Here is a 14,830-nt window from a genome sequence, read left to right on the forward strand (position 1 = left end):
TAATAAATATTTATATTCATAGATGAAATGGTTCAGTTTCGGGTATGGGTTTGGGGCGGATACCCCAATAACCATAACCGAATCCGAAACCGAAAATTTATCCGACGGTTACCCATAACCGTAAAATATCCGAAATTTTATACCCGAAACTGAACCATTCGGATCGGTTTCTTGCGAGGATCAGATTTGACGGGTTAAATTGCTATCCCTATTCACAGCTCTGCATATCTGCAGAAAGAGCAATACTAATTTTGACTCAAAATGTTGTAAAAAACTTGAAATCCCTCACTTATAAGAAGATGAATATTACTAGATTGTTGTACGAGATGGAAGAAAAAAAGTATGTCTAAAAACTTAATTTTCGCTCAAGTTCTAATCCATAGACAAAATCGATAGTTTACTCTTTCTTTTCCAACTCAAATTTCCTTGAAAGATTTAAAACCCAAAAAGGGCAGAAAAGCACAATATACACAAGTCCAGCTCGTACTACCGAAAGACAGAAGTAGACTAAACAAACTCGAGTTGAGAGTGACACGTACAAACACTAGATGACTTACTTATGAGAAGCGGCAAGCCACCAAGCCTGAATTTTTGGTAAAATCTTGTTCGTTTCTTGTACTCTACAGTCTATACATTTGATTTTATTGTTGTTTTACTTGTTTTAGAATCTATAGATAAAGTGATGAAGTTGGGAAAAAATTTCACACAAGCATAGAATTATAACAAATATCTGCAACTGTAACCAAACAAAGGCATAAACAGGTTAGACTGTGTCATACTGGTGTCTCGTATGTATAAACTAAGACTTGGAAGATGAATGAGAATTCAAGAGCTTAGGGTTTCTTGCGGAGGAAATGATCTTCACTCTTCAAAGTTTGGTTAATCATTCGGTGTTAATTATCATTTGAAAGATAACCTTGACGATGCCCAGTTTCTCTCCATTATTGCATATGTCATTTTCACTTTAAATTAATTCAATCCCACTTGTCAGAATTCGCTAGAGTCTTACCAAGCAAGTAGTCGGAAACCGTCCCGATAATTGACGTTCAAAAAAGATAAGAAGAAGAATAAGGAATGAGTAAATCAATGTATATTTCTGTCATTTAGTAGAATGCTAGTTGTTCAGGCTGGGTTTTTTTTTTTTTATTTTTTTTTTTTTAATCCATTTCTATCATTTTCTTGCCACTTAAGTCCGGATTTTTTTGTTGGATTAATCGATTCGTATTGTCCCACTTGACCGGCTTCCTACAACTTTCACTCTCTCTCCCCCATTATTTCCTTTCAACAAAACCTCTCTTTTGGTCTGCTTCTACTTTTGTGCGAGTATTTTCATCGTGGTTTTCATTAACTTTTCATTACTTTCCAATGGCATTGAGCACCCAAAGAGCCACTGCATCTTTTCTTTCGAATGAATCAGCTCCTCGATGGAAGTATGATGTGTTTTTGAGTTTTAGGGGTGTAGACACCCGTAAGGGTTTTGTATCCCATTTATACCATGAATTGTGGGAGTGCCAAGGAATTACTACTTTCTTTGACGATAGAGAGCTAGAAGCGGGAACCAGTATTCCTGTTGAGCTCCCGAGTGCGATCAAAGAATCGCATATTGCAATCGTTGTTCTTTCACCAAACTATGCTTCTTCCAAATGGTGCTTGGATGAACTAGCAACCATTCTTCAGTGCATGGAAGCCAGGAACTCAGTTCTGCCGGTCTTTTATGAGACAGATCCATCTGATGTTGGAAATCAGAGGGTCTTTTGCCAAAGCCTTTGCTGAGCATGAAGAAAAGTTCACTAGTACCGAAGAGAAAAAGAAGGTGACCCAATGGAGAGAAGATCTAAAAAAAGTATCCAAAATTTCTGGGTGGCATTCGAAGGAATCTAAGTAAGCATGCATGAACAACTTTACTTTCCCATGTCTTAGTAGAGTCAAGCTTGAATGCTTCGTTTATGTTTATTTTTTAATTGGTTACTTTATACCTTGTAGGTGTGAAAGGGAGCTTATTGAAAAAATTGCCCAAAGCGTGTGGAGGAAAGTGCAAGCGACATTCACGTTGTCAGACTCCTCACAGAAATTTGTTGGGGTTACTTCTAGGCTTGAGCAATTAAGTCTGCTATTAGCTCATGATGCCAATGATGTTCGCTTTATAGGGATAACGGGGATGGGTGGCATAGGTAAGACAACCCTTGCTAAGCTAGTTTATGATAAAATTTTCCATCATTTTGAAGTTCATTGCTTTCTTGGCAACGTTAGAGAGGTTTCTAAAATAAACCGTACTCTAATTAGTCTTCAAAAAAGACTTCTTTTTCCAATGTTGAAGGGAAAGATTGAAGAAATTTGGGATGAAGACTGCGGAAGCATTTTCACTAAGAAGTGCTTATGCAACAAAAAGGTTCTTCTCATACTTGATGATGTGGATGATTTAAAACAACTAGAAGTACTGGCTGGAAATCAAAGTTGGTTTGGTATGGGAAGTAGAATTGTCATTACGACTAGAAATGAAGGTTTGCTAGTCCAACGTGGTATAGCAACATCATATAAGATGCAAGGGTTGAATTACTGCGAAGCACTTGAGCTTTTTTGTCTGAATGCCTTTATGAAAGAACAACCCGAGGAAGATTTTTTGGAACTCTCTGAGCATTTCCTAAAATATGCCAGAGGCCTTCCACTAGTTCTTAAAACACTAGGGTCTTTTTTGTATACGAGAGGTCAGGATGCATGGAAGAGTATGTTGGATAATATTCATAGAATCCCTAATCCAACAATTTTCAATTCACTCAAAATCAGTTATGACGGACTAGAGGACATGGAGAAGAGAGTTTTGCTCGATGTTGCATGTTTCCATAAAGGGAAGTGCATGCAGCAACTTATTCGAATACTAGACAATTCATTTGAAATTTCTAGTAGTCTTGTGATAGATCTACTAATTGAGAAATCTTTGTTAACTATTGAAGAATGCTTCCAATATGATAATTCAGACCAGTACTGCATAGGTATGCATGATTTGATACAAGAAATGGCGTGGACTATTGTTGTTCAAGAATCTAAGGAGCCTGGTCTACGCAGTAGATTGTGGCTTCCCGATGACATTTTCCATATACTCTCGACAAATACGGTAAGAAGTTATGTAAATTCCAAGTTCAAAAGAAGATATGATTTCTTTTAACGCAATATATTAGAATGTTAAATTTACGTTTCCTACATTCTTGGTTATTAGGGAACGAGAGCTATTGAAGGTATAGTCTTACAGTTACCCGAAATAGAAGAGGTAGTGCATTGGAATTGTGAAGCCTTCTCTACTATGCATGGACTGAGGTTTTTAGAATTCGACAATTTGATCATTTCTTCGAGTCCCAAATTTCTTCCATGTTCCTTGAGAATTATGATTTGGAGTTGGTATCCTTCCAAGTCTCTTCCGCCAAACTTTCACCCACGTTTCCTTACTGAACTAAGAATGCCTCATAGCAAACTTGTTCGTTTATGGGATGGAAAAGAGGTAAGAGTGTGTGTGTGTGTGTGTGTGTGTGTGTGTGTGTGTGTGTGTGTGTGTGTGTGTGTGTATTTTTTTGAACAATCGATATCATCTACACTATGGGCAGGGGTGGGCTTAGCCTCACAATGGGCTTAGCCTCTCACTTACCAATGAAGATGAATAATACTAGATCGTAGTACTAAGTGGCGGTAAGAGTATATTGACTGAATGCTACTTTACATACTTTTAAGGGTCATTTTGATTGCAGTCTCTAGTCAACTCAATTGTTAGATTGAATCATTATTGTTTTTCAATATTTGATAAGATTCTTTGAGTTTGTACACCTCAACATTTTAGTATTTATTATACTTCCATGTCATTTTTTTTATTTTTAAATTTAAATTGTTGATTAAAGTCCAACATTTTAAAACACCCTGCCTGGTTTTATTTTTCATTTTAAAATTGCTCTAATTAACAACATTCAAGGGATTTAAATCCAAGAATCAATGTAATTCGAAATTCTAATAATTATGAAATTCAGTCCATCATCAAATCTGAAAAAAATTTTGAAATTGTAAAAATCCCAACATTTTTGGAGTAGTGTTAAGGGAAATAAGTACCCCATTATATATATATATATATATATATATATATATATATATATATATATCATCAAATCGTGCACAAATTTCTGAAAATTTTATCTGTTAAGAGAAATAATGTACTATATTAAATTTATTATGGGTACATACAAAAGCAATGTAACCATGAACTTGATAAAAAAAAAATACCAATGAACATAAAAAAATTGTGCGTACCCAAAACACATAAATACCAATGGGTACATATATTGAATTTACAAGAAACTTATAGTTAACATTGTACCCAAATATAAATAAATACAAGAGAAAAAACTCATGGGTATATGTAAAAACTCAAGGAAAAGAATGTACCACATTGTTTTGTAAGCATGCATATGGGTACATAAAAATGCAACCACCAAACCATTATACCTAATTTTCTCAAAAAAAAAAAAAAAAAAAAAAACATTGTGCCCATATATCAATATGTATAACGAAATTGTGCTCACAAAACATATTGTACCAATAGATATATTTGAACGAAATAATACGCAGAATAAATTTGTACCCATAAAATATAAAAGTGTAGCGAACCATACATTGAACAATCAAGATTAATAAAAGAAAGAAACAATAAAAAGAAGAAAAGAAGGAGAGAGAGGGGGTTACGTTTGGCGTCTGGTTGATGAAGAAGCATAAGGGATTGAGTTTGAGGTGCAGTTGGATGGAAAAGAATGGAGGGGTTTAAATGACTGTTTATTTACCTTAAATGTAGGAAGGGATGAGATTTAATTTTCAATTATCAACTAAAAATCCAGACAAAGCAATTAATATTAATTACAAAAAAAAAAAAAAGCAAATACTTTAACCAAAAAATGAAAAAAATAAACAAAGCGTTGACATGTAAATTTTAAAATTCTAAAATAATGATGTGGACAAAGTCAAAAGACTTTGATAAAAAAAATATTAATGTTTCAATAAAAGCAACATAAAAATTAGAGATGAAAGCTTAATTTTTTTTAAGTGAGAAATCCTAGATTCGATGCTCATTAAATGTGAATTTGAACCACATTATTTGTAGTTAATTGTGAGGTTAAGCCCACCTCCTTCACCTTAGTATAGATAATATAGTTTGTTAAAAAAAACAGTAAAGTTTTTGGAAGCTTATATATTATTTCTTGTATTGTGCAGAACTTCCCCAAGTTGAAATATATTGATCTGATTAAGTCAAATAAATTGATCGGTACTCCAGATTTCACTAGACTTCAAAATCTTGAGGAGTTGGTTTTCGAGGATTGTACGAAGTTAGTTGAGATTCACTCATCTATTGCAGTTCTCAAAAAACTTAAAGTTTTGAATCTTCGTGGCTGTAAAAGTATTAAGAGCCTCCCAAGTGAGGTAGAAATGGATTCTCTTGAATATTTAGATCTTACCGAATGCTCCAAAGTGAAAAAGATTCCAGAATTTTCGAACCAGATGAAAAGTTTGTCCAAGCTTTTATTAGGTGGGACTGGGATTGAGAAATTACCTTCATCGATTGGACATTTGGTTGGACTTACTGTACTGGGTATCATTAAATGCAGAAATCTGTCGGATATTCCTAGTGAGATTTGTAATTTGAAGTCTCTTAAAAGGCTGTTAGTTGGCCAAAGTTTGAAAATCGAAAAACCCCCGGGGAAAAGCGGTATAAGAGAGCCCTTTTTTTATATGAAAAATCTTAAATCTCATTGGTTTGGTGGATCAATTGCTAAACCAAGGGATGATTGGGGCCTTCTCCGCTTACTTGGAATTAGAAAGAGTGATGAGCCTTGTTGGGGTTTGATGTTGTCTTCTTTAAATCATTTGCGTTGTTTGGAGGACTTACAACTACGCTATTGTGATCTTGGTGAAGGTGATATCCCTAATGATATTGGTTGCTTGTCCTCTTTACAAACGTTAAATCTTAGTGGAAATAATTTTGTTACCCTTCCAGCAAGCATCAAATGCCTTTCTCGACTTGAGTCTCTTTGCTTGGAGGCGTGCGAAAGACTTGAGCAACTGCCAGACCTTCCGTCAAATAGCAAATTACTCGTAAATGTAAATCATTGTACTTCATTGAAACGGTTGTCGGATCCATCCAAGTTGGGCAGCAGATTCGCCAATTTGTATGATTTTAATTTCAGTTCTGTGAATTGCATTACATTGGTGGAAGATGAAGATTGGATTAATACAATATATTCAAGGATCCTGAAATACGCCACTGAGGTACACACACACACTCTCTCTCTCTCTCTCTCTCTCTCTCTCTCTCTCTATATATATATATATATATATATATAATGGTTCTTTGGCAGGGACTATCTCCTGGTTGGTACAATAATTATATTGTATGCCCCGGGAGGGAGATTCCGAAGTGGTTCAACAATCAAACTGTGGGACATTCGCTAAATGTGGAGCTACCTACTGAATCATGTAGCAGCTGGATGGGGATTGCTTTTTGTGTTGTTTTTGCACAAGATAAGGAAACCTTGGGAAATCCAGCCGGCCTTCTCTATTATCAATCCAGGATGCGGCATTCACCTTGGATTAGATGTACGCATTGGTTTCCTGATATAAGGCCTCTTGTGTCGGAACACCTTTGGGTATTCTATTTGCCTCTCGAAGAATGTCGTCAAGAACAGTTTCTATTTGAAACTTTTTATTGCGAACCTGGTATGACTGAACCCAAAGGAGGCTTGAATATGGTGAAGAAGTGCGGGGCTCGTTTGGTGTACAAGCAAGATTTGGAAGAACTCAACCGAACACTGAAAATCTTGAAACGAACACATGACTATTGTGAAGAGGCAGCTTCAAGTAAAAGTCATACTTTTGAAGAACATACCCCCAAAAGGCAGAAGGAAGACAAATAATTGTTTTATGTTATTTTTTAACCATTCATTGCCTCAGAGCTGTACTTGAAAGCTTTTCTCAGAATCCATGTTAGCAAGTCACCATCTCAATCCCAGCATAACCTACATAATATTTGAGTATTATTTTTTTTTCCTCTTTTGAGCTATAAAATTTTAATTTTTTAGCCATGCAGATTGGAAAGCGTAAGAAAATTAATAATGCAAGACTATCGATGTTATAGAAATTAACTCAATCACTAATTGTTCAGTTGATCTCTTTCTTTCTTCTGCTTTTTCTGTTCTTAAATTCTGTCTGCCTCTTGTGTTTTGCCATCTTAGCCAATGTCATTCAAGTAGGAGGGGAGAGAAGGGGACAAAGATTAGGAATGGAGATAATCTTCCTCCATGTATTATATGCACTTGAATAAAACATGTTTGTTTAAATACAATCAAGTTAGATCCCGCAGTGAAGCCTAAATATGTATGCATGTTAAATAATGTGTCTCTCATCTGTGCCAGAGATTCAACCAAAAGAGATGTCAAGTCGTAGTATGTAAATAAGACAATTTTAAATTGATTGTATCATAATATTTCTGTTTGGGTGGTGCTATCTACACACCTTTCTTAATTTTCTACCGTCAGATTGAACAAATTGAAGAAAATCAAATGACAAAAAATAATAGGATGTGTGTGGAAAATTCTGTAATATCGTTATATTGTAATACAAGCTCGTTGGACTTTGTTTTTCTCGAAAGGCCACGCATACAAGAGATGTTTATCTTTTAGGATTTAAATAAAATTGTAAAGTAGTGCGTGGCAATTATATTAATATATATGTGGATGTAAGATTGGGAAGCCAAAGATATTGTGATAGTTTCAGCAACAGCCGAATTGAAGCAAAACTTATTATGCTATGAACAAATACGTAGCTTCGAGATAAAATTACTGTTAAATAATTGAAAAATCAAGAGATAGGTGAATCAATACGGTAAAATAAACAGTTCAATTTGAGTTTACATTCTATTAAGTTAACATCAAGAGCCAATATATTTATGGTTATGGTTTTCAATCAATGTTTTATTGTCTTCGTTTTAAACTAGTGGTTGTTTTCGAATATTAAGTTTAGTCTTCTTAGCAAAGTTATTATTTTTTATAGTGGTTGGTTGAAATAAAGAGGTAGTATGAAATTATGACAGTTGGAGCAGTTCCACCGGGGGTGGATTGCCCGGCACCCAGCACCCAAAACAGGCTGGCCCCCAGCCAAATCACTCCACCCCAGCCTAATAGGCTGGCATCCAGCTCAAGCCAGGTAAGAGACCGGCCCAAAATCTACAGACCCACATGCCTAATCATTTGACGTCAGTCGGGCCATCAACCTTCAACCTCCTGCCGGAGGACTCAAACACCTCGCGGGTGACCTTGGTCCCGCTACGCACGAGGGGGAGAGAGAGAGATGCAGAGGGAGGTAAGGTTTAGGAGGGGAAGAGTAGCCTGCAACAAAGAAGTCCACGGCAGCAGCCACCGCAAGCAAAGCATGGCCGTACTTGCAGTGCGCCTCCGCAAGGGCTATCTTTTCTCCATCGCCAGCTTCAGCTGCCGCTTTCTCTCTCTACAAATTGTCACAACTCCTCCTTCCAGCTTGGAAGCAACACATCCCCCCATCTCTCTCTCTCTCTCTCTCGCTAAAGGTGGAGACTTTCTGCTTTTAGGAAGGAAAAAAATGGTGTAAACGTGAAAAAGGTGAGTTTTTGGAGGAATCTTGTGGATTTTTGAAAAAAAATGGACAATCTTCTTCTAAGAACTAGGAATTTTTTGAGAAATTTTATGTTAAAAAATAGCTTTTGGAGAATTTTGAGAGAAAATTAGAAATGCAGCTATCTGAACCTCCCGAGGGAGAGAGATGTGGAGGGAGGTTCCAGACTTACCTTCGTTTTTTTTCAATAAAATTATTATTTTATAATAAAAAATAATAATATTTTAATAAAATTGACTAGACTATTTTTTGTTAAGAACAGAGATGCATTTGATCTATAACTATTTATTAGGATCTATTAATGTTCATTGAGTTAATTAAATAGGCTGGGTGCTGACGTATTTTTTTAGAGGTGATCTAATAGTAAATGACCTTAATTTCACACATAGGTTTGGTTTCAAACTTACTACATAAAAACAATGTCAACTTGCAAGACACCATATCAACTGGCTGGATAGCTAGTTGAATGGGCTTGTTCCCCTGTTTTTTTCCCTTTCTTTCCTCCTTCCCCTCCTCCCCCCACAAACTATCTTCATCCCATTTTGCACTTTCCCAAAAGCCTTTTCTCTATCCCCGTCTTCAATTTATCACATGCTTTTTTATCCTAGCCATAGTTAGACTAATGTGATTTATACCTAAAGACTAACGTGCTTTTTCACATGCTTTTTCTCTCAAAATTTATAGAAATATGAAAATGATCATCACAAATTTCAAATCCTGCATTAACCTAAATTAAAACAATTATTCAAATTCCTAAATCAAAACAGCATTTAGAATATAGTTTGTGGGGGGAGGAGGGGAATGAAGCTTTATTTTATAGAAAATGATAAATCCTTCTCAACAAATATGCTAAAAATGTCCACCACCAGTATATAATAAAAAACAGAATGCTAACTTCATCATATAGCATCACTTTTAAATGCATTTCTTTCCGAAATTAAATTAAGAAAAAAATTCGACATTCACATGCCACTCATTAAGAAACTGATACTAACTTAAGTTGTATATTGTAAAATGCAACTACTTTTAGAATTCCTAAATCATCAGTTCAGTTAGCAAGAAACCCATACTAACTCAAGTCGTATAGTGTAATAACGCAACTGCAAAAAGACCAAGCTTCTGCTACTAAAATGCTTTTACAAAATCATAAAACTCTTAACGGTTTGAACCCTAACGGAAAGTTTATACGAGTTGAAGAACATTCGTACTTAAGTGCAGCAAGATCATAAACTCTTGCAGCTTCTCCTCCATGTCAGAACCACCTGCAGTCCAAATTAAGAAAGATTCAATGCCAGATCAAGAACAAATTAGTAATAATTTAAACTAAAATCCCCAATTATTGTTGCAAAGAGAATTCATATCAAGATTAACTACATTATTTAATTCGAATGGAATCCAAAAGCAGCATAAATATGAAAGGTAAAAAATTAATAGCAAAACTCACATTTCAGCATCAATTAATAGCAGAAATCAGGGTTTAGTGGCAGGGACCAAAATAATTTCAGTAAAAAAGAAACAATTCCAAACAAATAGAAAGAACTGTAGAAAATTCACCAAAAAAATACAGAAACAATTCCAAACAAATCTTTGGAAAGTAACCCCACCCCTCCCTCACTGTCTCACTCCCCAATTCCCACTTCTCCCTACATCTATCTCTCTCTATAATAGACGTGCAGTTTAGTAATCTTTGTTGCCGAACTCATTTTTTCAATAATTAGAATTTGGGGACTGAAAAGGCTGTTTATCTAAGGAAAAATGGGCATACTGTCCATCATAGAAAGCAAGCGTGGAAGAAGAAGAAAATTAATCATATTCCATAAACCAAATATTCACAAAATCTTAGAAACATTCACGGCTGCCCTGACCCCATAAAAAGTTGCTCTTCTGAAATTTAAAATCAAAGAAACAAGCCATCATCATTTGTATCGTACCAAAGCAGGGGCATAAAAGGAAGTGAATGAGTTTAATAAACCCTAGTTCAGTTACACAAAAGCTTGAAACATGAACGAATCTGAAACTACAAATTGCGAAAAACGTCTCAATAAAAAATTAAGACAGAAAACCAATCTCCACAGACACCACAAAAAAATGAAAACTAATTTTACCCAAATAAAAACGGTTTCACGAATCTCACATCTCTTTTTTTTTTTTTTTTTTCCAGCTGGGATACACACTGAATACAGAACCATGGCAAAACCCGTACTCGAATCAAATATATACAGTCAAATAAACCTCTGGATTTCAGCACTGCTTCAAAAATTAAACAAACACAGAATCCAATTTCATCTTTTTCCACTCATTTTTTTGTTGCAACACTGTTGGGCACCAACCATCACCAAAACTGAGCTCGCCGACACACAAATAAGCACGGTGGGAAAAATATAAAGCTCCAGAAATCGATTCAATCTGCTACTCCAAAGGACACTCAAGGAACCAAATCCCTAATTACTAAAGCAACCGAATTCAAAAGATCTCAACAAATTAAACGCAACTAAAATACAAAAAATTATAAAATCAAAGAACCAAAGAACCAAAGATTAGGGGGTTTGTATGGAGAGCTAGACCGGAAGATTTCGAGACAAAAGTAAACGTTGAAGAGGACACCAGTACAACTGAATACAACATAAATCATCCAAATACAGCGCAACTACATGTATATATTAAATTCACAAAAATAAAAAATAAATAAATAAGGAAAGTGAGAAAAAAAACTAGCCTCTATTGAGAGCACCAGCTACTGTACACTTTTTGGTGAGGTTGGCGGAGAGCTTGGTAGAACCAATCAAACGTCAAGTGTATATTATATAACAATTTGCACAGTTTTATTTCAAATATAAAACCTCAACGATAAATACACTATATTAAAACATAAATACGTAATGAGATTATATATAAATCATAAATTACTGACTTGTTGCTGATGATAGAGACTTGCAGAACTTGTTGATGATAGAGGCTTGCAAAAGCAATCTCCTAAGACAGAAATTCGTCCCTACTTCAGTGCAGCAGTTCTATGGACGTCTATCTTGCAGGATACAACTATCTAATCCAAGTTCTTGCACTCGAACTTGGATTCTTGGCGAATCGGTTGTGTGGTTCTCAATGAAAATATGGAGGAATGAATCTGGAATTAAAATTGATTCTTCTTTCTGATTTTATTGCCATATATATAATGGCATAATTTGAACTTCTCCAACCGTTTTGCTTATCAGTTTTTTTTTTAAAAAAAACCGAAAGCACAATTCAATCAGTTTTATCCTTTTGGAAAAAACTGAATCCAAAAAATAAAAAACGTAAATTGTGTTTTTCGTCCATCCGAGCCCAAGGCCCACCAAGGTGTATGGGCAATGTGGGACTGGCAGTCCCACATAACACAGGTTTCCAACAGAGCTCACTGTAGTGGGGCTCGTACCCTTCGAATACGTCGCTCATCTTTCCCTAAGTTTCTCTCTGCTTTCAACCCATCACACAATTTCAGCAATAATTCAGATACAAAGCCCTAAATCGAACAAATTTGGGAGATTAATTGTGAATTATGATGAAATTTTGAACGATCTGAAATCAATGGAATCGAAAGTAAATACATGTTTCGATTGGAGATTTGAATGGATCGCCGGAGACGATGGCTGAAGAGCAGTGGCGGGTGTTTGTTTTTTGTTCTAGATGGTGGTGGTGGCGGCTTGCTGTTGAAGCGATCAAAACGGTAATGTGTGCGAAAGGAAACCTCTCTCTCTATGCATGTGACCCTTCCTTTCACCGCCAAAACAAGGCATCAAAACACCTTGCTTGCTCCTGTTCAAAAGAGCCCTACTTGCTCCTGTTGAGTGCCCCCACCCCTCCCTCTTTCTCTCTACCTCTGCAACCCGCCTCTCTCTTTCTGTTTTTGCCTTACCGAATGTCAGACCATCCTCGGTCAATCAAGTCAGTGGAATCCTCGCAAAATCCCTCACTCAATAGGGTCAGTGATAACCTCCCTCAATTTCCTCCCTCGTCTGCTCCCTCAATCCCATCGAACCCCCAGGCACACCACCGCTCTCCCAAACCAAGAATGACCAAAATACCCATGCAATTTCCAATCCGGTCAGTCGGATTTAGAATGTAGATTGGGTAAAATAGTCATTTGACATTCAGGGTTTTAACCCATTCAATGGTCACCACCGAAGCCCACTTCGGGCCCAAAACCAACAGCCCTAAAAAACCCAAATTGTGGTCAGTGGCAGGGATGTAAATATTCAGCCCAAATCTGATGGCATTGTTGTAAATAGCATGAAATCGAGGGGCAAAAATTTGACTGCAGCTAATCCTTCCTCAATTTTAGTATGAGTGGTGTTAAGCCCATCTCAATGTCCTATCATTCCACCCACTTTAAAATATAAATGCCAATGACAAATATCTCCTCTTATAAAATGACATTTAAGGACTTAAACAATAACTACTAACATTTTGCCACATCATCATTAGTTGAAATAGCAGGAAATTTTTTTTTAAAAACCCACCCTATTGTACAAGCCCAACCAGTCCACACCCGCACGCTTCCCTAACGGTGGCGTCGATGCCAGCTCCTCCCTCTTCAAATTCCTTTCTCTCATCACAGATGACAACCTTAATCTAATTTTGACGGAATGGAGATTGTGTACAGCGAAGAGGAATATATGGGCGGAGCCGTGCGAGTGGGTGGTTGTGAGGCTATGACCGTGCTGCGAAGGGTGGCATGAGGTAGGGCATAGGTGTTAGTGCGGCTGAAATTTTGGGGGTCGTGGTGTTGGGGTTTTGGAGGTCTGATTTTTTTTGAAGCAAGTGGCGAGAGTTTTGTCTTTGAAGGTCAATCTGCCTCCTTTTGGTTCCTTTTTCTCTCTCAAATATCTTCAGAACACAACCCTCAATCCAACAAAAAGAATAACGGAGCGAGTAAAGTAATTCTCACTGCACACGTACCAAAATGCAGCAATGCATTGACATACTCATAGTTCTTGTCCATAGTCTGATATTCAATCTTTAATTGGCACTCTGACTTGGTTTTTTATGATGATATATATGTACCAGTACATCTTTTGCCATCTCCGTCCTTCTTCGAGCTTGACCCAGAAAAGAGGCGTATGTGGACCTTCCATGTCTGCCTTGATGGATTCTTGTTTGTTGTTTGAATTACTGCTGAATATGTCCCATGGTTGGTGTTTTTATTGAGATAAATATATTTACATGTATATATACGTATATAGATTTATATATACATAATACAGAAAATAAAATTTAAAAAACTTAAAGATATTTAAAAGGTTATAATTGGAATAATAGTGGGTGGGAAAATAGTGATGTTATTATTTACCTTTTTATAGTGGGTGGGAATATAATGTGGATGTAAAAATAAAACAATGGGTTGGGCTTAGTATCACTCTGTTAGAATAGACTAAAAAATGTGTCCGCACTTTGCTGCGGACATTGAATGTATTAGTCGCAACAGGCATGAATTGTTTCCACAAAACAACTAAAAAGACATAGTACCTAAAAACCAATGAAATCAAACTTTGCTTGCTATATATGAATATGCATGTCATAAGAAACATTCATTTGTAGATCGTATTGTGTCATCAATATCATAGTTTCAAGTACTGAGCCTACTACATGAAGGAAAAACAAATACAAAGGAAAGTAGAAAAGTAGAAGGCATAATACTTGAGCATCTAGCACGAATAGTAAGCTTTTGAAAAAATTGCTAAACCATCTTACAAATTCAATCGTTAAACGTTATAATGTAATCCAAGACAAAGATAAAGTATATAGTTTGTTTACAAATCAAAACAAAGTGTTTCTATAATCCGAAACAGCTATGAATCATTTCCACATAAAGATACTCAAATTTGACGGCAAATCGAATAACCAGCAAGCAAAGCAAAACACGTCATGTGCTAACACGAAACTAAAAAAAAAGAAGGATTAAATATCGAAAATTTTCCATAAGGCATTAATTGACAAAATGCTTCTTAATGTGGTCTTCCAAGAAATGATTGCAGCTCCAAAACAACTCAGAAAACATCTTAGAAATCTTATCTCCCAAATCTTACTAAATAGAAGCATAAATGGACAGGATAGCTCCCTAATTTTGTAACAGAAACTCTAACAAAGAATATCAGGCTCCAAAGGCCCTGATTTTTCCTTGGAA

At 36.0% G+C, this 14,830-nt stretch overlaps 1 long non-coding RNA gene and 1 pseudogene across 2 annotated transcripts; one reads left to right on the forward strand and one right to left on the reverse strand.

The window, feature by feature from the left end:
- Positions 1-1,365: 1,365 nt before the first annotated feature.
- LOC137730304 (TMV resistance protein N-like) lies at positions 1,366-7,092 on the forward strand (annotated as a pseudogene). Its single transcript, XR_015952796.1, has 5 exons — positions 1,366-1,881; positions 1,984-3,112; positions 3,215-3,493; positions 5,242-6,294; positions 6,384-7,092. The product of XR_015952796.1 is annotated as a TMV resistance protein N-like (transcript).
- A 2,491-nt stretch (positions 7,093-9,583) lies between these two features.
- Positions 9,584-11,447, reverse strand: LOC137729732 (uncharacterized). The gene is made up of 2 exons (XR_011068030.2): positions 11,387-11,447; positions 9,584-9,932 (listed from the first exon to the last, which is right to left on the reverse strand). It is a non-coding gene; the product is annotated as an uncharacterized LOC137729732 (long non-coding RNA).
- Positions 11,448-14,830: the final 3,383 nt, after the last annotated feature.

The sequence above is a fragment of the Pyrus communis genome, chromosome 10 (assembly GCF_041283825.1).
Source record: "Pyrus communis isolate YQ-2024b chromosome 10, ASM4128382v1, whole genome shotgun sequence".
Taxonomy (NCBI): Eukaryota; Viridiplantae; Streptophyta; class Magnoliopsida; order Rosales; family Rosaceae; genus Pyrus; species Pyrus communis.